Raw genomic sequence first — 24,895 nt, forward strand, 5'->3', positions numbered from 1 at the left:
AGCGAACCCACTGTTTCTCCAATCCTGGATCCGTCTCGGTGATATAAACACGTTGCCAGGTTGAAAAACGGTTTAAATCGCAGCTGAGCATCGAACCAGGCGTTAATTGTGAGCCATTATAAATTGATTATTATTTACAAACAAAGATTCAGATTTATTATACCGTATTCATCCTACTTGAAGTTAAACATACAACTGAATACACACAATAAATATGATGCAAAAAAACATTATTACAGCGACAACGTGTTCATATTTCGGGGCAATCCATGTATTGATAAAATGTGATTTCACAGGAGAGAATCCGTGCACATGTGAACAATAACAATAAAACAGTAAACACACTATCGACGGCTTAGTGTCTGTCGGAGTGGAGACCAAGACAGCGAGTTAATCACAGTTCATTAAGGAGATTCAATGGATGTAGTCTCGGTCGAGCATTGCTGTAGTGTAAACACGGTACACCTTGTGTGAAGGTGTAGGAAGAGGGGAGAGTAAAATCTGTTTATACCAACAGGTCATGTTGTTTAGGCACATTATCTCAATCATAAAAACCACTATGTCATGAATCTGGTCCATTTGTTGTGCAATGATTCTTGGCCTTTGCACCTTCTATCCACTTCATTTTACACACACACACACACACACACACACACACACACACACACACACACACACACACACACACACACACACACACACACACACACACACACACACACACACACACACACACACACACACAGCCACACCACGCTCACCTATAAGACGTCTTGCCTGGGTTTGAATCCCGACTCAGCTATGAAGTGTCAACCCAGTGTTTCACAGGCAGGGTGATTCATCAATGTGTGTCGTCCCTCGGATGGATGTTAAACAGACGTCCCATCTGCAGGCATTAATTGGTGGACGTTAAAGATCCCACGGTGTTCTTCCCAAAGAGTAGGTGAGCCACCGCCAGCACCTTGGCCAAGTTCCAGATCCCTGCCATGACTACTGCTGGGAGAGAAATGGCAAACCATTCAGCATTATCCCAGGCCAAGAAACTGCTTCAGCAGATCCATCGCTCTGTAACACAGAGTATAATACTGTCAAGCATGTTCTAAAAAGACCTGGACAACTTTGTTTGCTAATATATTTCGTACCACAAATTATACAACAATACCCTTTGGTTTATATGATACAGAAACTGATAAAGTTTTCTTTATTTTCAGGTCCGGTGGTTTTATGAGAAAGAAAATGGTGACTCCATGGGAGAAAGCTCAGTGCATCGAATGGTTCACCAACACGCAAGTTCAGGGTAATTTCCGTACAAGGTATGGAAGGAATCCACCATCACAGACTAGCATCATGGAGTGGTACAAGAGATTTAAGGAGACTGGAAATTGTCAGAAACAGAAAAGTACCAGTCAACCAAGCATAAGTGCATCAGACGTTGAACGTGTGCGTGAATCATTTCAACAGCGTCCCAGAAAATCAATTTGATGCGCATCCACAGAACTGGGCATACCAACCACCACTGAATACAGAATTTTACATCAAAGACTGAAGCTTTATGCCTATAAGGTGCAGATTCTGCAGGAACTCAAACAAAATGATGGACCCAAATGCAAGGCATTTGCCTTGGAAATGCTCAGTCGCATCGAGGATGACGAAGATTTCCTGAAAATCGTCACGTTCCCAGACGAAGCTTCCTTTCATGTGTCGGGGAAGGACACCCGGCACAATGTGAGGATCTGAGGCTCAGAAAATCCACGTGACAGTCCAAAAGTCAATGTGTGGTGTGACCTTCTCCATGACTGCTTGGTGGGTCCATTTTTCTTTTGCGGAGAATACAGTGACCTCAACAATATAAACGAACATATTGGAATGATTTGCATTCCCACAAATTGAAGACCTGCAACCTGATATCATTTTTCAACAGAGTGGCGCTCCCCCTCATTGTGCCTTAGTTGTTCGAGCCATCCTGAATGAAAAATTTCTCGGTTGCTGGATTGACCGAGACGGTCCTACTGCCTGGCCTCCACGATCAGCAGACATAACCCCCCTTGATTTTTTTTTTCTGTGGGGGTTTGTCAAATATGTTGTCTCGCAACACCAAGGTGGCAAACCTGAAGGATCTTCGTTCTCGGATCACAGCTGCATGCATACTGATGGACGCAAACATACCGAGCCGAACATGGCAAGAACTTGTGTCCTGCCTTGATGTCCTGCAAGTGACAAATGCAGCTGACGGTGAAGTGTATTGATGGTGTGCACAAAACTTTGAGTTTCTATATCAAAACACAAGACTAAAGGGTATCGTTGTATCATTTGTGGTTCTAAATATATTAACAAGCAAAGTTGGTCGGGTTTTTTGGAACACCATGTACATCAGATGGGATATATATGTACAGTGCCAATAGAAAGTCTCCAACCCCTTTCAAAATTTTCACCTTTTGTTGCCTTATAGCCTTGAATGAAATTGCATTAAATCAGACTTTTTCCACCTTTATTTACACATTGTAACCCACAACTTCCTAATGAAAAACAAATTCCACAAATTTCAGGAAATTCATTAAAAATACAAAACTACAATATCTTGGTTGGATAAGTGTCCACCCCCCTGAGTTAATACTTGGTGGAAGCACCTTTGACAGCAATTACGGCTGTGAGTCTGTTGGGATAGGTCTCCACTAACTTTTCACACCCTGATTGGGTAATATTTTCCCATTCTTCTGCACAAAACTATTCAAGCTCGATCAAGTTGTGTGGGGAGCATTCATGGACAGCAATCTTCAAGTCATGCCACAGATTTTCTTTTGGATATAGGTCGGGGCTCTGACTGGGACACTTAAGGGCATTTATCTTTTTGTTCCTTTGCCACTCCAGTGTAGCTCCAGTGTAGCTTCGGGTCGTTGTCATGCTGAAAGGTGAACTTCCATCCCAATTTCAGCTTTCTTGCAGAGGACAGCAAGTTTTCCTGTCGGATTTTTCTGTACTTTTGCTCCATCCATTTTCTCTTCTATCCTGACAAGTGCCCAAGCCCCTGCTGATGAAAAACATCCTCATAATATGATGCTGCCATCACCATGCTCTGTACATACAATAGCACTCCATATGTAGGGATGACAAGGAAAAAAAATTCTCAACAATTCAAATGTGTATAATATGATACGCTGAAAAACTACTAAAGAGTGAAGTCATAAGCATTTAAAAGCCATCCGTTTTAATCTCGAACGTTTTCATAACTGAGTTTCTCTTTCATATAAATAGAAACTGTGGAGAGCTTGCTGTCAAACCTCGACTCAGATTCTGCAAATGGTCCAGACGGCATCAGCCCTCGTGTTCTAAAAAGCTGCTCTTCTGCTCTTGCTCACCCTCTCTCTGTTCTATTCACCCTCTCATTTGCTTCAGGTCATCTGCCATCTGCTTGAAAATCAGCAAACATTACCGCACTGCATAAATAACGGTGCAAAAGCAGATCCCTGCAACGACAGACCGATCAGCCTGCTCCCAACCATCAACAAGGTCATGGAATTCATCATCGCTTTTAAAATAAAATCCTTCCTCTGCTTCTGCAATGGCTTGATTTCCAATCATCAATTTGGATTCAGATCAGGTCACTCCACTCTGGATATGCTGCTTCTGCTTTCCCAACAATGGATGGAGATACTCAATGCTAGACATGAAATCAGAGCCATATCCCTGGACGTATCACGAGTTTTCGATATGGCCTGGCAACCAACCAACCATCTCTCTCTCTCTCTCTCTCTCTCTCTCTCTCTCTCTCTCTCTCTCTCTCTCTCTCTCTCTCTCTCTCTCTCTCTCTCTCTCTCTCTCTCTCTCTCTCTCTCTCTCTCTCTCTCTCTCTCTCTCTCTCTCTCTCTCTCTCTCTCTCTCTCTCTCTCTCTCTCTCTCTCTCTCTCTCTCTCTCTCTCTCTCTCTCTCTCTCTCTCTCTCTCTCTCTCTCTCTCTCTCTCTCTCTCTCTCTCTCTCTCTCTCTCTCTCTCTCTCTCTCTCTCTCTCTCTCTCTCTCTCTCTCTCTCTCTCTCTCTCTCTCTCTCTCTCTCTCTCTCTCTCTCTCTCTCTCTCTCTCTCTCTCTCTCTCTCTCTCTCTCTCTCTCTCTCTCTCTCTCTCTCTCTCTCTCTCTCTCTCTCTCTCTCTCTCTCTCTCTCTCTCTCTCTCTCTCTCTCTCTCTCTCTCTCTCTCTCTCTCTCTCTCTCTCTCTCTCTCTCTCTCTCTCTCTCTCTCTCTCTCTCTCATTCCTGTCCAGGCTGGAGTTCCTCAAAGCGGCGTTCCGGGCCCTGTTCTTTTTCTGGTTTTCATCAATGATCGCTCTGACTCTCTGAAAAATCATCTTTATCTCTTTGTTGATGACTCCACCCTTGGTCATACCATCTGTCATCCCTTAAACCGGCAATCAGCAGCCACTTCACTCTCAGCAGATCTGGATAAAATCACAAACTGGTCCAACACGTGGAGCAAGTCTTTCAATCCTGACAAATCTCACACTCTCACTATGTCTCTCCGAATGGGCCATCTGGAATACCCCCCCCCCCCATCTACTTTCTCAACAATCCTCTTGAAGAAATCCTTTCATTCAAGCTTTTGGGCCTCACTATCTGCCATTACCTTTCCTGCGAAATCCACATCTCCAAGCTAGCCTCCAAAGCCAGTCATCAACTGGGCATACTCTGTCATGCAAAGTCCTTCCTTGGCACACCTGATCACCTGACCACATACAAATTAATTCATCCACAGCCATCCATGACAGTCAAACCTCAACAGGGATGGTACTTCTCTCCCCTCAGGGATGGTGCTCCTGCTTCACACCTAGTTCGGTTTCACACTCTGGAAGCCAACGTTTTCAGGATCATTGGAATCTCTCGTGATGAAACTGAGTATTTGGGTCTCTCACCACTGAAAGATCAGTGGTCTTTCCATCTTCTACTGTCTCGTCTCAGGCCTTGCCCCCCCCCCCCACCCCTTGCTCTGTCTGTGCTATGTCCCACCTATATTTCTGCAGGGTGCTCAGTGTCTGCCAAAAAACCCATAGTGATGAAACTGCCCTAATCAATAATCGCTGCTCACCTTCACTCTTTCATTTCTCTTTTTCCCACCTCTGGAACAAACTCCCACACTCTCTTCAATCCCACTCTTCCCTCCAGGTCTTCAAAACAGCTGTTCACCACTATCTCATGTCTTCCACCATCCAAAATCTTGATTTTTTATCCCCTCGTTAATCCACCCCAAACCCACCTCCTTTAGATTCCCCACTTTCCTTCCTAAAAGTCCCTTTAGTGTAAGGACCTGAAAGTCCCTGTCGTGTCCATCTTGTTTACCCCATGTACCCCGTCCCATCCTTCTCTCTTCCACAGATCTCCTCATGTCTCTGTTCCCCACTGTTTTGTGCGTACCTCTCCCACCTCTCTCGTCGCCTGCTCCCCTCGTTATATGTTCTCTCTGTTAGCTCTTATACTAGCTATATAAAAAAAAAACGAACAAGAATGAAAAACACCAAAATACATCGTTGAAGTACCAAATCGAGGGATTACATAATCGCCGATTTGTTCATCCTCAGAATTGTTGATAAATGTCATCCAGTCCAGCACTATAATGGCTGAAGCAATTACAATTATTCCAACAAAAGGTAAGTGACATTCCCTCTTGTGTATTGCACCCATACCAGACAAAAAAAAAACATTTTAAAAATCGGATTCAACAATTAATACATCACAAAAGCACACCGAGGTGATGACGTCACATTGGCATAACACACGGCCTGGCTTTGCACTCTCGTAGAATATGGCCGCCATAGCGTTGTTAAGATAATACAGTGTTTCATTCCAGATTGTAATCAACAATCAGTCATACATACAGCATTTATTGTTTTGTGAAGGAAACAAGTATTTAGCAATAGTGTATTGAACAAATATGGTGATTTATCGCTTTTATCCTTAGTCTGCTGTCTCTGACCTTTACATGGGGTGAGGTCCAATGGTACCAAGCTTCTGCCTTGCCTTGTCCACCATTCTCCTCCACTTCCCCTTGTCCTCAGCCAACTCTCTCCACTCTCCAATCACACCCACCATATTGATATCACTGCTCACAAGTCTTCCCATCTCAACCATGATGTACCTCTTTTCCTCCTATCTTGCTCACTCAATTTATTCTCTCTCTCTCTCTCTCTCTCTCTCTCTCTCTCTCTCTCTCTCTCTCTCTCTCTCTCTCTCTCTCTCTCTCTCTCTCTCTCTCTCTCTCTCTCTCTCTCTCTCTCTCTCTCTCTCTCTCTCTCTCTCTCTCTCTCTCTCTCTCTCTCTCTCTGTCTCTCTCTCTCGTCCTCCATCCACACCAAGTGTCCAGCCCACTTTTTATCAACTCGGCAAAACATATATATATATATATATATATATATATATATATATATATATATATATATATATATATATATATATATAATTGATGCTCGTGGAAGAGCAGAACAGACCAGGACACAACATCACAAAGGGAACAGCAGTAGAAAGGGGGTTGGGCAAAAAGATTGTATAGATTGGGCAAAAGACTGGCAGATAGAATTTAACCTGAGCAAGTGTAATGTGTTGGGGATGGGAAAGAACAATGAAAATAGAGATTACAGGATGTAAGGGGTAATTTTGGAGAGTGTCACACAGGAGAAGGATCTGGGGGTGGTAATAGATACGGGAGGTAAGCAGGCAGCACAGTGCTAGTCAGCTATAGGTAAAGCAAATCAGGTTTTAGGCTGTATTCGGAGGGGGATCAATTATTATAAATCAAAAGAGGTGGTGTTAAAATTGTAGAGGAATTTAGTGAGTGCCATATCTAGAATATTGTGTGCAGTTTTGGTCACCACAGTTCCAGAAGGACAGAGATGCCAAAGAGAGGGTTCAGCGTAGGGCTACTACATTGATTCCAGGCCTAGCTGGACCCAACTCGGAGGAGCGGCTGAAGGAGATGGGGCTTTATTCACTAGAAAGAAGGCGGTAATGAGGAGACATGATTGACACTTTCAAGATAATGAAAGGTATAGCTAAGTAAATGCAGATGAGTTTTTATTCAAGAGAGTAGACAGTGATCGAACCAGGGGCCATAGCTTGAGAGGAAAGAAGAGTAGAGTTAAGACGGTAGTAAGGCAGGGGACTTTCACTCAGACAGTAGTTCACGCATGGAATGGTCTCCCTGGAAAGGTAGTGGCAGCAGAAAAAGTAGATAAATTTAAATTAGAATTCGATAGGTAATTATAAAGGTTCAATTCTAAAGGGTAATCATAAGGGGTAATTATAAAGGATAAATTCTAAAGGGTAATTATAAGAAGTAATTATAAAGGTTAAATTCTGAAGGGTAATGAAAAAGGGTTCTCATAAAGGGTTCTAATGGTTCGTTCTAAAGGGTTCTAAAGGGTAACTGCAAGGTGTAATTATAAAGGTTAAATTCTAAAGGGTTCTACTGGGCTCTAATGGTTAATTGTAAGGGTGTAATTGTAAGTGTTCCAAATTATATAGGGTACATTTTAAAGGGTTCTAGAAGGTAAATTCTAAAGGTTCAATTCTGAAGGTTAAATTCGAAATGATTGTAATTTCGGGGTAATTATAATTATAAGGAGTTATTCTGAAGATTAAATTCTAAAGGGTAATTATAGGGGGTAATTTTAAAGGATAAATTATAAAGGGTAATTATAAGGGGTAATTATAAAGGATAAATTATAAAGGGTAATTATAAAGGTAAAATTCTAAAGTGTAATTATAAGGGGTTCTAATAAACGGTTCTAATGGGCTCTAATGGTTAATTGTAAGGGGTTAATTGTATTATATGGAGTTAATAATAATGGTTAATTTTAACCGAAAGGGTTCTAAAAGGTAATTCTAAATGTTAAATTCCAAATGATAAATTCTAAATTTCAAATTCTAAATGGTTCTTAAGGTAAATTATAAATCATAAATTCTAAATGGTTGTAAAGGTAAATTCTATAGGATTCTAAAGGGTAAATTATAAAGGGTAAATTATAAGGGATTCTAAAGGCCAATTCTAAAGGGTTCAAAAAGGTGAATTATAAAATTCTAAAGGGTAAAATTTCGAAATTGTGGGTGGAGTCAGGCAAACTGTCCAACCAATGGGTGAAGCTCGCATGCACAGATGCACACACGGCTCCTTTTATATTTATAGTGTAGATAAGTACGAATGATATGTGAAATATAGATTTGTATCATACAGTGTAAAGTTTGAATATAAGTTTCATTCAATAAATTAAGCGGTTGCCCAATTTATTTGAGACTCCAATGATATAATAGGAACTCATCTAAATTCCAAGTAATAATAATAATTATAATAATAACAATAATAATAACAGCGCGATGTTGCCGCACTGTAACTAGAGGCGGCATGCTTATAACTGTGAGCAATTACGGCTGGGCACCATGCCCCGCCCCCCGGCTTTGATACATCCCCGCTTCGATCAGACACCTGACCCACAACGTCCTCTTTTTTCCAGAGAAAACATTCTTTAATTTTTTCCTTCAATCCAATATGGGCACCCAACCCTGTGGCCTATCAATTATTCGTCATCACCTGCCTCCTCCCACCCCACCCCTTCCTCCTCCCATCACTGTCCCTCCGGACACCCAACCCCACCCCTTTCCCCTCCCACCACAGTCCCTCCGGACACCCACCCCACTCATTCACCCTCCCAACACAGTCCCTCTGGACTACTACCCGACCTCTTCTCCTGCATTCTCCATCCCCACCACTTCCCCTGCCTCCTCCAAACCCACCTCTTCCTTCAACCTTTCGTCATCACACCCCAGTCCCACCGGGCTCTTCTTTTCAAAAGATGCATTGTTCAGTCTTCTAATGTACATGAGACCTCCAAACATACTGAGCTTTGTGAAGTGAAAAATATGGCCGCGATTTCTGGGCGGCTGGAGGGAAAGGCATGGCCTGCCTGCAAAATGGGTGGTGCTTATGATCCACCCACACACAGACACGAACAGCACCGATGCAGTATATAAGAAATTATATATTGGGTATGATAAAATAATTAATTATCTGAAACCGAATAACCTATCAATATTGGACTTTGCACTATGATCCACCTCCCTTGCTGCATATATTATATTTAACAATGATGTCATCAGTCACGTGGTTTGGCAGCCACATTGGTTTCATGGAAAAAAAAAACAAAAAAAACAATTATATTTCGGAAACCACTGCAGCGATCAATTCAAAACTTTGCATGTAATTTGATGCAATTCATATCGATGCATTAAGCAATTTTGGAGAAAATGGATTTAAAATTTTCAGTCTTCAAACGAACATAGCTGCCAAACCATGTGACCTATGGCATTCAAAATTTGCATTTTGCCCATGATTGTGTCGAGGATGGCATGTGTGAAGTTTCATTTTGATTGGATAAGGTTCGTTTTTCGATCCAATATGGGTGTCATGACGTCAACTATGATGTCATCATTTTCACGTTGTATGTCGCCATGATATTAGATGACATTTGGTAAATTTCACTTTAATCGGACAAGCGGTTCCAGAGAAAACATTACTTAATATTTTCCTTCAATCCAATATGGCTGCCAAATGATGCGTCGTACATCAAAAGAGTGGGGGCGGGGGGGAGCTTTTTGTTCGTCATGGAGAGGCGGTCATACATGCAGAGTTGCACCTCGATCTGTTCAGCCGTTTCAGAGAAGACTTTTAAAGTTATTAATTTTAAATCCAATATGGCTGCCGTACCATGTGACCTATTACAACATAAATTTAAATTCTCCCGCTTATCGGGAAGTGGATTATGCTTGTTAAGTTTCGTGTTGATCGGACAAGGTGCATTTTTCTATCAAAAATGGCCTCCAAAGCATGCGACTCGTGACATAATTTTATCGTATATGCAGGCATGGGGGTTTATTATAGTTGCCAAGTTTCGCTTCGATAGGTTATGTGGTTCCAGAGAAAACATTATTTAATATAATTCTTGAATCCAACATGGCAACCAAACCATGTGACCTATCAATTAGAAATTAACAAACTTATATTCACTACTCGTGTGCAATACATTTGTGAAGTTTTCCCTTAATCTGACCAGCCATTCTGGAGAAGTTTGAAGGTTTTAGGGTAAATTCAATATGGCCACCAAACCATGTGACCTATCAATTAGAAATTAACAAACTTGTGGAAGGATGTCTTGGGGAAAGTGTGTGTGAATTTTTGCCTCAATCTGTCCAGTTGTTCTGGAGAAGAAGATTTTTAAAATTTATTAATTTTCAATCCAATATGGCTGACGAATCATGTGACCGATGACATCATAAGTTTACATTCTGTTTTCAATCATATAGTGGAACACGTGTGTGAAGTTTCGTGTTAATCGGAGAAGGTGCGTTTTTCTATCCAAGATGGCCGCCAAATCATGTGACATGTGACATCATAATTTTTACCCTGTATGCAGGCATGGGGGTAGATTGTAGTTGCCAAGTTTTGCTTCGAAAGGTTATGTGGTTCCAGAGAAAACATTATTTAATATTATTCTTGAATCCAACATGGCTGCCAAATCATGTGACCTATCAATTATATTCATTAACAAACTTATATTGACTACCTGTGTCCAATACGTATGTGAAGTTTCCCCTTGATCTGACCAGCCGTTCTGGAGAAGATGTTTGAAGGTTTTAGGGTAAATTCAAGATGGCCACCAAACCATGTGACCTATTAATTAGAAATTAACAAACTTGTGAAAGGACGTCATGGGGAATGTAGGTGTAAAGTTTAGCCTCAATCTGTTGAGCCGTTCTGGAGAAGATGTTTTTATTAAAAATTTCAAAACAAGATGGCTGCCGAACCAAGTCACCTATGACGTCATAATAATTTTTTTCTCTGGTGATTTGTTGCGTAGATGACGCTCAAAAAATTTCAGATTTTTCACATGCAACGTTCTACTTGACGAATTTTCACCGGCATACCACTTCACCGATGACGTCACGAAAAAAATCACCCGTGTTCCCCATGGGGAGTTTATTAAAATGTATGAAGCAAAAAAAATTCCATTGCACGGTTTCAGAGATACAGAGGTCCAAAATTTATCGGATTTTTCAAGATGGCGCCCATACCACGTGACCTATGACATCATAATCAATTCAGTATGTTATCAAAAAAGATACATACTATGGTGAAAATTTCGTGTTGATCGGACTTACTGTTTCTGAGAAAATGATTTTTAAAGCGAAAAAGCCCGCAAATTGCCGGCGGAAAAAGAAAAATAAGAAATAAACATAGGAAAAACAATAGGTTACCCAGTGCATTTGACTGGGTACCCTAAAAACAAATGAACAGAACAAAAACAATGGGGTGCCACAGCCTGTAAGACAAATGTTACCCTAATAATAGTAATAATAACAGAAAATGTTTTCTTGCATCTAAATTAGTCTTTTGGAGTAATTTTGATAAACCAATCGCAAAAATATAGATTTAAATCATAAGGTTTCTTATTTTCCAATTATCTTATCAATATTCGTTTATTTTTCGTCCTATTCGTTTTAAAGAGAGTGTACAGTATTTGTGGATTTTACTTGAGGCTCGGGAGCAATTTCCCATGGGCAAAATTTTATCTTCAAAAATCGTTGAAAGATGGACCGTTTGGCTCTCAGAGCATCTTGTGTAACCAAGCTCCAATAAGTTGCAAAAAAATATTAATAACAAAGAAGATTTTGAAATGGTTAATGTCACAGATATATATATATATATATATATATATATATATATATATATATATATATATATATATATATATATATATATATATATATATATATATATATATATATATATATATATATATATATATATATATATATATAGTCCTTCTGGAGAGTCTCTGGATGCTTCTCCACAAGAAAGGTACCGATAACCACCCAGCGCCCACCCCGCCCGGTTATGCCACGCTTTTCTCGTGCAAAGCCTGCTACATTAAGATAAGCTTTAAAAAGGGTGTTCCAAAAACACGGACATTGGAAGAGGGGGCAAGGGGGGAGTAAGGGCCAAGAGTAAGGTTTATCGGGTAAAGGAAAAATGCGATGATGTGCGTGTTTAAACAAGTGGGAGCTTTCTCCCACGTCTGTGAACACTGTTGCACTCAAATAGGATCAGATATCTGACAATGTCAGATACAAAAAAAGTCAGATGAGTCAACTTCAACCACCTTTCCTTCCTATTGGGAACAGGTAAGATGCCTTGGATATCTGTATTGATGAAATTATTTTTCATCCAAAGAGGCTTGGTTGTTTAAAGTGACCACATGCTCATCAGCTTGTTAATGTTGTGCAGTTCATGGGTAAGTGGTTCGTTGGATTTGTTTTTTACGGGTGGAGAGAGATAAAATAGCCTTCAGTGTCCTACATAAGAAGTTGGTGTTTTTCCTATAATTGAAATTAAACACACAAAAAAAAACTATAACGGCACTTGGTAGAGCACATACCTCTGCCAGGCTGAACAGTTTACGTTTTGTACCCCACTGAAAGGCTGGATCTTGATCCGGACTTTAACCAACATCTAATTGGCTTGTTCTTGTCACCTAATCCAACTCAGACCAACTTTATCATAACCAATCCAAAACTTTTTGAAATATTGTGCAATATATCGTTTTTGGCCAGATCTCACTTATTAAAGGATCACTTTAGAAATTAAACTAGAACGACAACCTTCGACGTCACGCCGTCCTCAGTCTGCCTCCGACCATATTATTACATCATCATAATACTTGTACCAAGTTTGATTTAAATCCCTGAACACAGATATAAAATATTGAATAATTCTGGCTGCCAGACCATGCGCCCAATCAAGTTGAAATTTAAAACAAATATTCCACATGCGTACTACATCATAACTGTGATGTTTCACATCGATTGATGAAGTGGTTCAAGAGAAACTTAAAAAAAAAAAATTCGTTCAAACCAATATAGGCTGCCAGACAATGTGACCGATTAATTATTCGTGAACACCTTGGTATCCCCAAGACGTGGGGAACATGTAAGTGAAGTTTCTCCTCGATCTGTCAAGTCATTCTGGAAAAGTAGATTTTAAAATGTTTATTCTTCCAAAAAAATCACAGCTGCCAAACCATGTGACCTATAACGTCATAGGTGGAGAACTTTTTGTTCCTCGGGAATAGGTGGTCATACTGTAATGTTTCGCCTCGATCTGTTCAGTCGTGACAGAGAAGAAGCTTTTTGAAGGTTTTATGTTAAAAACAATATGGCTGCCGAACCACGTGACCGATAATGCACCCATTCTTTTGCCAATTACAATGTAGCTCAAGATTACCCCCAAAAATTTTCACTTTGATCAGATAAAGCATTTGACATATGCAATTATGTTGTCAAAACAAAGCCACACATGACATCATGAAAATAAATCACATTTGTTCCCCATGGGGAGTACTTCACATTTGCCAAGTTTCAATTTTTTCCATGTAGTGGTTCCGGAGACACAATAGTCCAATGTTTTTTCTTTTTTTTCCAAAATGGCGGCCACACCACGTGACCGATGACATCATAGTTATCACAAAAACATTCTGCATGAGTCGTTGCATCGATGGTGAAAATTTCATGAAATTTCGATGTTAAAAAAAAAACCATGGTGCCCCACTTCGATACAATCCCGCTTCGATCGGCCACCTGACCCATGACATCCTCTTCATCAAATCAAATTCAGAATGGGTGGCTGATCACGTCTTTGGAGTTTCGCTTCGATTGGATAATGGTTTTTTGTCCAAAATGGTTGCGAGACCATGTGACCGATGACGTTGAAATTTTCAACATCTCCCAATGCCGAGTCGATCTTAAAAAATTTTTTTTATCTGAAACTACTTAGCCTGTCGATGGAAGGTTTTGCAGTGATGAGCCACCACTGTTGCTGCAAATATATTATTTAACAATGACCTCATCAGTCACCAGATGTGGCAGCCACGTTTGTTTAGAAGAAATAATTCAACAATTATTTATCTGAAACCGTTTAATCTACCAATGCTATACTTTGTAGTTATGATCCACTGTGCTTGCTGCACACATGTGACAAAAATGACGTCATCAGTCACGTGGTGTGGAAGCCACATTGGTTTCAAGGAAAATCTTGAAAAATTATATTTCGGAAACTGCTATAGCGATCGAAGCAAAACTTTGCAGTTATGATATACTGCTCTTGCTCCATGTAATAGTCCATTTGCCGTTATTTTGTGTTCCATTGTCAACCTTGTTGATGTGGAAAGTGTATGGTTTTATGATTGTTACCTTCGCATTCTGCGAAAGGTTATGTTTTGGTCGGCGTGTATTTATTTATTTATTTATTTGTAATCTTGTGATTTGTATAACTCAAAAAGTATTAAACCGAATTGCATAAAATTTGGTGGGATGATTGGATATTAGCCAGGAAGCATTCGATTAGATTTTGGGATCGTTCGGGTCAAAGGTCAAGGTCAAGGTCACGAAAAGGTCAAAATCGTCTTTTTACGATAACACGGTCAATTTTTATTCAATTTGCATGCAACTAACGCCAAAATGTTCAGAATTCAACGCCTCATCTTGTGATATGCAATATGACACAAGGACGCCCATACTCTTGTTACCGGTTAGGGGTCAAAGGTCAGGGGGGTCACGACCTTGAAAAATATGCGGTTTTTGTCATAACGCGGTCAATTCTTGTCCGCTTTTCATGAACCCAGCACCAAAATGTTCAGAATTTAATGCCCAATCTTGTGACACAATGACGTCATAACACATGTCACCGGTTGGGGTAAAATGTCGGGGGGGGGGGTCACGCCCTTGAAAAATATGCGGTTTTCGGCATAACAGTCAATTCTTATTCGATTTGCATGAAACCAGCATCAAACGAGATTACCTTCTCTTGTTGAAACGTTGTATTCACCGAGCTTGCGAGTGAAGACTCGCCAAAACGACGTGAGTTGATTGTTGTTTAGTCCTAGCCCCCGAAAGTCGGGGGGGGGGGTCATGACATTATAAATTTGTGGTTTGTGTCATAAGACCATTCATATGAAACCAGATCCCCACACTCATACCAAGAACAAAAAAAGTAGTGGCGGCGAAGGTATGCGCTCTATGAGTGCCCGTTCTAGTTTTAGACTAACCTGGGTCCATTAATAAAATTCAGGTTGGTTGCCGGGGTGGCTACCTTGGGGAACTCCTGTAATTTGCATAATTTCAAGGTGGCCGCTACAGGTCAGAGGATGGGGCTAAGTTTTTAATCGGTCAACATATAATCCTGTGTAATACCTCTTTTTTCATATGATTTTGACATGAGGAATTCAATTTTGGGGTTATTTTTTACGTTCAGGAAGAAATAGAAGTTCACATGAAATGTCCATGACTATTTTCTGCTGAAAATTATGCAACACCAATGCAAAAGTGAACTCATGAATGGTTCACAACAGTATGTTGATAATCAGAAAGCATACACATTGTCATGTCATCATATTGGACATCTTAGGAACAGAGGACATAGAGCCAAGTAGACAACTTACGTATTGTTCATTGCCATTCACTGTACTCGTCCCCTTCCGTATCCTCCTCTCTTTCCAGTTCTGCTTCGACACTCCCTTCTTCCACTTCACTTTCACTGTCCTTCACAGTCTTGTGTGGGTTGAAGCACTTGTCACTGCAACCACAAGTGCAGTATAGCGTGCAGGAGATCTTTGCATGGTGACAACTGCAACTTGCAGTACTGCAGGCCTTCCCCTCTGCTTTGCATCCACACCGCACAACATCCATGAGGTCCAAAGGGGCTGGTGGAGTAGCAGAAGTTGCTGGCACTGGGATTCCATCTCTGATGTCCCATCCATATTTTGTAATGTCAAGTTCAGGTGGGGCCTGCTGATCAGCTGATTTTGCAAGTACTGTCTGTAGATGTGCACGCCAAATATGTAGGAAGAGATTGATCTCAGTTGGAGGTAATGCCATGAGCTTGAGGGGCTTGCCAGACTTCCTTGTGTACATATAGTACCTCATCCCACTCATCATGGTACCTTCTGGCTGACCATACACAGGGCACGGAAGAATGTCCGCCCTGCTTCCACGAGCCGTTCATGGCTTGCGTTCAGCTCGCCAAGTGCGGAGTACAAACCAGGGAAGTTGCCAGCTCTCAGTGTCTTCAGGGCTGACACTTTGCCCTTGCCGTATGGGTATGACGTGGTATCTGAGCCAGTGATGTAGTGCATTCCCAAAAGCTGCAGACACTTGGGGCCAAGCTGGTCACAGGTGGTGTTGATATCCCAAATTGCTCCATCCCACCTTTCCATCTGCACTGTGGCCTGGATGTTGCGCTGGTAAACCCAGTAAACCATCAATACAAAAACATCAGTGTCATCAGAGAGGATACGTATCACTCTTGCATTACATTCAGCAGCCATGAGCAGGTGTGAGATCATTGTAATGTCTGCTTCATCATGGTTGAACGCACCATGGCTACAGCTCTCCACAGTAATTCCTTCACCAAAGTTATAGGTACTCAAAACCTTGGACAGCTGCAACTTGTTCTGCTTGTTTTTCAGGATGGCGTCTCGACTCGGCAGGGGTGTGTTTATTGTGAGGTCATAGTTGATGGAACCAATGCCAGCACGCCTCACTCATTCATGGTCCTTTGCAGAAACATCATAATATTTGTCAAAGACCAAGATCTTCTGACCAGCAATGGTAGACAGCCTTGGCTTGATGGACTCAACTCAGACTGACACAGTTCCCCTGAAAGGCCAGACAATATGATACAATGGTAACATCTGGTTGCAGAGGCTGTTGTGCCTGAACACAGAGTTTGTGTGCCAGTGGTGCTTTGTTGCCTTTCCTTAAGCACCCATATTCATCAATCAGTGAGGGGGGTACTGCACAGAGCTCAAACTGGAAGATAGGTCCGAGCTCCATTTGTCTTTGCTGTCCAATAGTCAGCAGCCTGAGGAAGATGGTTTCCAGATCAAAGATCGTCTTGTTTCCAATTTTCACTCCTTTCTGTAAGTGCTCCATTGTCTTGATGGGGCATGAGATGGTTGCATGGAATCCACCTGGAAGGGATGCATGGAACTCTGCAACCATTTTCTGACCTATAACCACGGAATCCTCAACATTCACTTCAGCTTCTCGGGGAGCAATTCGACCATTGGCAATGTTGTACAGATGTGGTGAGTGATTCTCAAGAGGATGAGACACATTCGACAATTCAAGTAAAATCCAGCGCCTATCGTCTGCATCAAGTTCTCTCCTCTTCTTCCCCTCTTCCTTGTGACGTGGTCTGATTCTTGTGTCCTTTTCTCTCACTTGGTCTTCATTGTCCTTGTTTGAGGAGTCAGGGTAGATGTGCTCCATTGTATCTGAGATGTAGGCAGTGACAGGAAAGGAATCTATCCACTCTGCTTCCATCTCTGGAGAAAGAGTCATACCCTTGAGGCCACCCTTGCCAATTCTAATAGCAGTTTGTTCACCGAACTGATCAGAGCTCACACCATTTCAAATGCCTTCCTGGTGACGACACACAAAAGCACCTGATATGAGCTCTGACTTGGCATCTGGTGGCAGCAGATAGCGCATCTCCAGAAGGTGATGGGTGATGTAACGGGCATAGTGATGGAGACCAGCAACAAATAAGTAGGGAAGCATGTGTTCAAGTGTTAGCTGTTGCAGCAGGAAGTCTGCCTCCCTCTCATTACGCAGAAGTTGATGAACAAGCAGAGTAGGCTTGATGAAGTTATCAACCCAGTGCTTCCCAGTTGGGTGCTGTCTGCATGTCTCAAGGTAGCTGCACAACTCCTGGAATGTCTTGGGGCCAGTGGTGAGGAAGGAAATGAGAAGGGCAGTCGAAACCATGCGGAAGGTATCTCACACGGCAAACAATTGCCAGGAACTCGAACATTGACCACAAATTTACTTCTAATCATAAAAATAAGGTTAAATATCGATTCCTCGTGCCAAAATTATATGGAAAAGATCTCATGTGTAATTTTAAGTTAATTACCTAAAAAGTTATATTTTCAGCCCGGTCGATGATGGCCATCTTGTATTTGCGCAAAAATAACAGATTTCCCCATGGTTGCCATCAGGGCAACCAAGCTTAATTTTGTCTATACATGCCTCTAAACAAGAAACCACCATAAAACCATACACTTTTGAGGACAACAAGGTTACTTCTCTGGCAAATGGACTATAATGGAACATGTTTCACATTGATCTGTTAAGTTTTGGAGAAAAATATTTTTTCATTTTTGGTTTTCAAACTAACATGGCTGCCAAACCACGCAACCTCTGGCATTGAAAATTTGGACTCTGCCTACGATTTGGTCGGGGATCATGTGTGTGAAGGTTTGTTTTGATCGGATAAGATTCGTTTTCTATCCAATATGGCTGACACACCACGTGACCTATGACGTCATCATTTATACATCGTATGCAGCGATATTGTGGGATGATACTTGCTAAATTTTGCTTTAATCGGATAAGCGGTTCCAGAGAAATAACGATTTTCTTCAATCCAATATGGCTGCCAAACCACGTGACATCAATTATTCTTTATCACTTTAGTATCCCCAAGGCATGGTGAATATTTGTGTAACGTTTGCCCTCAATCTGTCCAGTCGTTCTGGAGAAGATGTTTGAAGGTTTTAGGGTAAATCCAAGATGGGTGCCGGACCTTGTGACCTGTGATGTCATAATCATCAAACGTTATTCAACATGGCTCGTCGATCATTTATGTGCAGTTTCACTTCGATCTTTAAAGTGGTTCTGGAGAAAAAAATTTCCTTAAAAAAACAAGGAAACAATATGGCTGCCAAACCAAATGACCGATGGCGTCACAATTTTTTTTTCCTGTCACTCAATCTATCCCGAGATGAACCGCACAAATTTTCATACTGATCGAATGCAGCATTCTACATGTCGAATTTTGACCGAAGTACCACTTCACTGATGACGTCACAGTCAAATCACTCTTATTTCCCATGCAGAGTAGTTGCCAGATGCCAAATTTCAAATTTTTCCATGGTGTGGTTTAGGAGATACAGAGGTCCAAAGTTTTTCGGTTTTTCTAACATGGCTGCCACCCCACGTGACTTATGACATCATAATTATCATTTAAAAATTCTGCATGAGTTGTTACAGCACTGGTGAAAATTTCAGGTCAATCGGATAAGCGGTTGCGGAGAAAACAGAAAAAAATTCGCATGGACGTACGGACGGACGGACAACCCGAAAACATAATGTCACCGGCAACTTCGTCACTGGAGGCACAAAAATTCTCATTTCTGAATCCGGATCTTCACCAAAATTAGACCAATTTGTTCTTGTGACACATCCAATCTGTCTACCAAGTTTTGTCTAAATCTGTTCATAACCTTTTGAGATATCCTGCACACAGACAGACAAACAGAGACACAGGGATCCACCGTCCACCTTCGGTGGCGGAGGTACGAATGCAATTAACTGCACATCGATCTGAGGATCCTCATGGAGTTTCCACAGGAATCGCATTCAGGACAAAGACAGTGGTAGACATTGGTGTACTGTGACGTGAATTACAAGGATAATAGTAGAAAATGGACAAAACAAAATCAACACAGGAATGTGCGATGACAACAATGCATCCCAGAAATATAAGTTATACCTTGAATTGGGAATGATAAACAGGCTAACTCACCTTAACTTATATTCTGAAGTTTAATTTCACGTGAACTAAACAAATTGGCTGCAAGGGTTAACACCATCAAACAGATCTTGGAACGTATGGATTGGGAGCTGCGGAAAAGCCGACCTCTGCCAAGTAATATTATATGTAAGAGCTGCAACAAAATGTTCTTCGGATTTTGGGAAAACCTGGATCAGGCTGTTAATCAGAATGTTATTGATTTGATCCCATCACAATTTCAAGCACCACATGATGCAAGCACCACAAGCCCCTGGACAAGAATATATGTGCAGTACTCCATTTAACTGTGCTTGTACACATTTTTTACTTTTATTGAAATTAGGGTAAGGGAAATTTGTTTCTTCAGGTAAAGCAGTGTTCAAATAAAGTTCTTTTTTTTTCTAATCAGGGTGTTCATTTTATTCTGAAAGGGCATTGTAGTTTGATGAGGCAAAACCTCCACTCCTGGGAATCATGCTTTTTACACAAATCCTGTGGATATAACATGCTTTGCACATCAGGAGGTATCTGCAGCTCACTTTAAATTGATCAAAAAGCTCTAAATTCCCAGGCAAATGTATTCTTATTTTGTAAACGTATGTAGAACATGGTGTTGGAAGAATACAGATGTAAGCTCCATTGGTATGCTGTATTGTTCTGCAGCTGATACTCTTGAAATTTGATTTGCTTCCTTTGGACAACCATGTACTTCATCTGTCATAAACGAAAGCTCAATCACTTCCTCATCCTTTGCTTCAATCATTTTCACAGTTCATTGGCCACTTAATGTGTAATTCTTTTTCTTTTTTTTCTTTTACTTTTTTCCACACTCACTCTCTTGTACATCATTCCTTCAATTTCACTTTACCTCTTACACATTGACCTCTTCATCCTTTTACTCTCCTTATTTTCTTTGATTATTGTTCAATTTTGCACATCCAAATAGGCACTTGTGTATTGGCCACGATGGTGTACACACACACACACACACACACACACACACACACACACACACACACACACACCAAATAAATAAATAACAGACAAACACACATACCCAAACAAAAAATAAACACACACACATACATTCAAACATACAACCACACACACACATACACACACACACACACACACACACACACACACACACACACACACACACACACCCAAACAAAAATAAACACACACATACATTCAAACATACAACCCCACACACACACACACACACACACACACACACACACACACACACACACACACACACAAAACAAATAAAAAACAGACAAACACATACCCAAACAAAAAATAAACACACACACATACATACAACCACACACACACACACACACACACACACACACACACACACACACACACACACACACACACACACACACACCCAAACACAAACAAAAACAAACACACACCTACTCATCTATAAAAACAGACAAAAACAAACAAATACACACACACACACACACACACACACACACACACTGACATTTTTTAGGAGAGATCAATATGCTCCTCGCACCTTTAGGTGCATAGGGTTATCAAGGCAGTTTAATTGACTTGGGAGCATGATCCTGGATGGGTCAGGCCTAAGTCATATGTGGCACGGCGGCCGTAGGGTCTACAAAATGTACGGCCACGAGCAATTATAGGGCGGCCACAGTATTTTCACAGTCACACAATGTAGCAGTCACATATGTTATTATTTTTCGGGGAGCCGCACGGCGTATTTATAAATTGTGGAGACCGAAAACGTGGGGGTGCCGTACGGTCTTTGATTTGATGTCGCACGGTGACCTTAGGGTGTCCCTGCGGCGGCCATAGAATTTTCAAGGCAGACGCAAGGTGCCCGCAGGGGGGCCCTAAGGCGAACGTGCGGTCAGACGGACGGTAACGAGTGGGTATATATACCAGTTATTTTTTTACTGAAATAAAAATATAACAGTTCGGAATATACCAGTATATATAACTGAATATACTATAACTATAATATATATATAACTGAATATACCAGTATATAACTGAATATACTATAACTATAATATATATAACTAAATATACCAGTTCAGAGTACATAGGCAAACACCTATACTCTGATCTCTAGCGGTAGCACATGGTGGACGCACGGTCGACGCAGACTGCCACGGAGGCCGTACGTTGGATGCACGGCGGGCGTAGGGGAACCGTGTGTCGACCCTGCGTTGCCCTCAGGTAGTCACACAGACCGCAAGGCCACCGTACGTTGAACACAGGGACGCCTTAGGACTACCCTACGGCGACCGTGGAAATAGTGCGGCCGCCATAATTTTTTGGGGGTTGGCAAAATTCATTTTTCATTGATAAGAGCCTACGGCAGCCGCACGAATAACGCAAGCCCACCGTACGCCCTACGTAGGTCGACGTGGAACACATCTACGTCACAGCTTGGCTTGTCGAATTGCTACGGCGAACATAGAAATTAAAAAAGCTATAACTCCGCGCTATAATTCCACGGTGACCCCTACGGCCTGTAAAAGATAGCCATACGGTGTAGGGCCATCCTGAGGCCACTTCAGAAACTCTACGGCCACCGCACGTTTCTGTCAATTCAGCGGGGGGGGGGGGGACGGCCGCCGTATCCTAGCCGTAGAGCAACTGTGACTTACGCCTTAGGGCAGGAATTTGTAGCCTCGAGTTTAGAGGTGTTCAGGTTATGATTGTTATACTGTGTGTGTGTGTAAGTATATATATATATATATATATATATATATATATATATATATATATATATATATATATATATATATATATATATATATATATATATATATACATAGTTATATACATATATATATACATATATACATATATATATATATATATATATATATATATATATATATATATATATATATATACAGTGGGGAGAACAAGTATTTGATACACTGCCAATTTTGCAGGTTTTCCCACTTACAAAGCACGTAGAGGTCTGTAATTTTTATCATCGGTACACTTCAACTGTGAAAGACGGAATCGAAAACAAAAATCCTGAAAATCACATTGTATGATTTTTAAATAATTAATTTGCATTTTATTGCATGAAATAAGTATTTGATCACCAACCAACCTGTAAGAATTCCGGCTCTCACCTATATTAACTGCACCTGTTTGAACTCGTTATCTGCATAAAAGACAGCTGTCCACACTCCATCAATCAGACTCCAACCTCTCCACAATGGGCAAGACCAGAGAGCTGTCTTAGGACATCAGGGACAAAATTGTAGACTTGCACAAGGCTGGGATGGGCTACAGGACAATAGCCAAGCAGCTAGGTGAGAAGGCAACAACTGTTGGCGCAATTATTAGAAAATGGAAGAAGTTCAAGATAACAGTCAATCTCCCTTGGTCTGGGGCTCCATGCAAGATCTCACCTCGTGGAGCCTCAATGATCATGAGAAAGGTGAGGGATCAGCCTAGAACGACACAGCAGGATCTGGTCAATGACCTGAAGAGAGCTGGGACCACAGTATCAAAGAAAACCATAAGTAACACACTACGCCGTCATGGATTAAAATCCTGCAGCGCACACAAGGTCCCTCTGCTCAAGCCAGCGCATGTCCAGGCCCGTCTGAAGTTTGCCAATGACCATCTGGATGATCCAGAGGAGGAATGAGAGGAGGTCATGTGGTCTGATGACACCAAAATAGAGCTTTTTGGTTTAAACTCCACTCGCCGTGTTTGGAGGAAGAAGAAGGATGAGTACAACCCCAAGAACACCATCCCAACCGTGAAGCATGGAGGTGGAAACATCATTCTTTGGGGATGCTTTTCTGCAAAGGGGACAGGACGACTGCACCGGATTGAGGGGAGGATGGATGGGGCCATGTATCGCGAGATCTCGGCCAACAACCTCCTTCCCTCAACAAGAGCATTGAAGATGGGGCGTGGCTGGGTCTTCCAGCATGACAACGACCCAAAACACACAGCCAGGGCAACTAAAGAGTGGCTCCGTAAGAAGCATCTCAAGGTCCTGGAGTGGCCTAGCCAGTCTTCAGACCTAAACCCAATAGAAAATCCTTGGAGGGAGCTGAAAGTCTGTGTTGCCCAGCAACAGCCCCGAAACCTGAAGGATCTGGAGAAGATCTGTATGGAGGAGTGGGCCAAAATCCCTGCTGCAGTCTGTGCAAACCTGGTTAAGAACTACAGGAAACGTCTGATCTCTGTAATTGCAAACAAAGGTTTCTGTACCAAATATTAAGTTATGTTTTTCTGATGTATCAAATACTTATTTCTGCAATAAAATGCAAATTAATTATTTAAAAATCATACAATGTGATTTTCAGGATTTTTGTTTTAGATTCCGTCTTTCACAGTTGAAGTGTACCTATGATTAAAATTACAGACCTCTACGTGCTTTGTAAGTGGGAAAACCTGCAAAATCGGCAGTGTATCAAATACTTGTTCTCCCCGCTGTATATATATATATATATATATATATATATATATATATATATATATATATATATATATATATATATATATATATATATATATACATATACATAATTCTAACAGTCATTCTGACCAGGCCCATCTCTATTAGTGAAGGCTGGTCCTGTGAAACAGACGGTAAAAGTTTAACATGCTTTCGGATTATTCCGAGAGTACAAGCAACATCATTACATCGAGAGAAATTGGCAACAACATACTTCCTGCCTATCCCAGAATGCCAGACAAATGTGCCAATCCCATCACAAGTAAAGAACATCACTCAAATATGCAGAAAAACCAATTTTCTCGTAATGAATATATAACAACTATAAATATTTATTGGTTAGGTAATCACAGGTGTCAGCAAATATCAGGAGGAGCATTGTTTTATAAAGGCGTTGTGACGGGATATTTATCACAAACCGAAAGCTTTTCAAAAGATCATGTGAACATTCAAACATGTTTGAGGAAAGCAGCAGCAGCAGCGTGGAAGGGCAGTGTGTTATATTGGGGGAATTGAGATTTGTTATTCAATTAAATTATTTAAAACATTTGTCAGGAGGGCTGCAGTGAAATGCAGAACTCAGCCCATCGATCGGAGTCAAATTTGTACTTAACTCTCCAAGGCCATATCGTTAGACCTTCTTAAACTACCCCTGTACGTGCTTAGACGTCGCAGCCTTTCCTTCATCCCCAGAATGCCGAGGTTTAAAGTGGTACTGGAGGCCCATGCTCTTGACGATTCATGCTGCA

General features: G+C 41.2%; 1 long non-coding RNA gene across 2 annotated transcripts in view; it reads right to left on the minus strand.

The window, feature by feature from the left end:
• Positions 1 to 208: 208 nt before the first annotated feature.
• LOC147022781 (uncharacterized) overlaps positions 209 to 24,895 on the minus strand; it is a 49,310-nt gene continuing 24,623 nt past the window's right edge. For both annotated transcript variants that reach the window (XR_015059915.1, XR_015059914.1), the window contains 2 exons: positions 762 to 993; positions 209 to 465 (listed from right to left, as the gene is read on the minus strand). This is a non-coding gene — a long non-coding RNA (uncharacterized LOC147022781). The remainder of the gene's footprint in view (positions 466 to 761; positions 994 to 24,895) is intronic.

Source organism: Eptatretus burgeri, chromosome 7 (genome assembly GCF_056783735.1).
Source record: "Eptatretus burgeri isolate ZD-2024b chromosome 7, Ebu_testis_v1, whole genome shotgun sequence".
Taxonomy (NCBI): domain Eukaryota; kingdom Metazoa; phylum Chordata; class Myxini; order Myxiniformes; family Myxinidae; genus Eptatretus; species Eptatretus burgeri.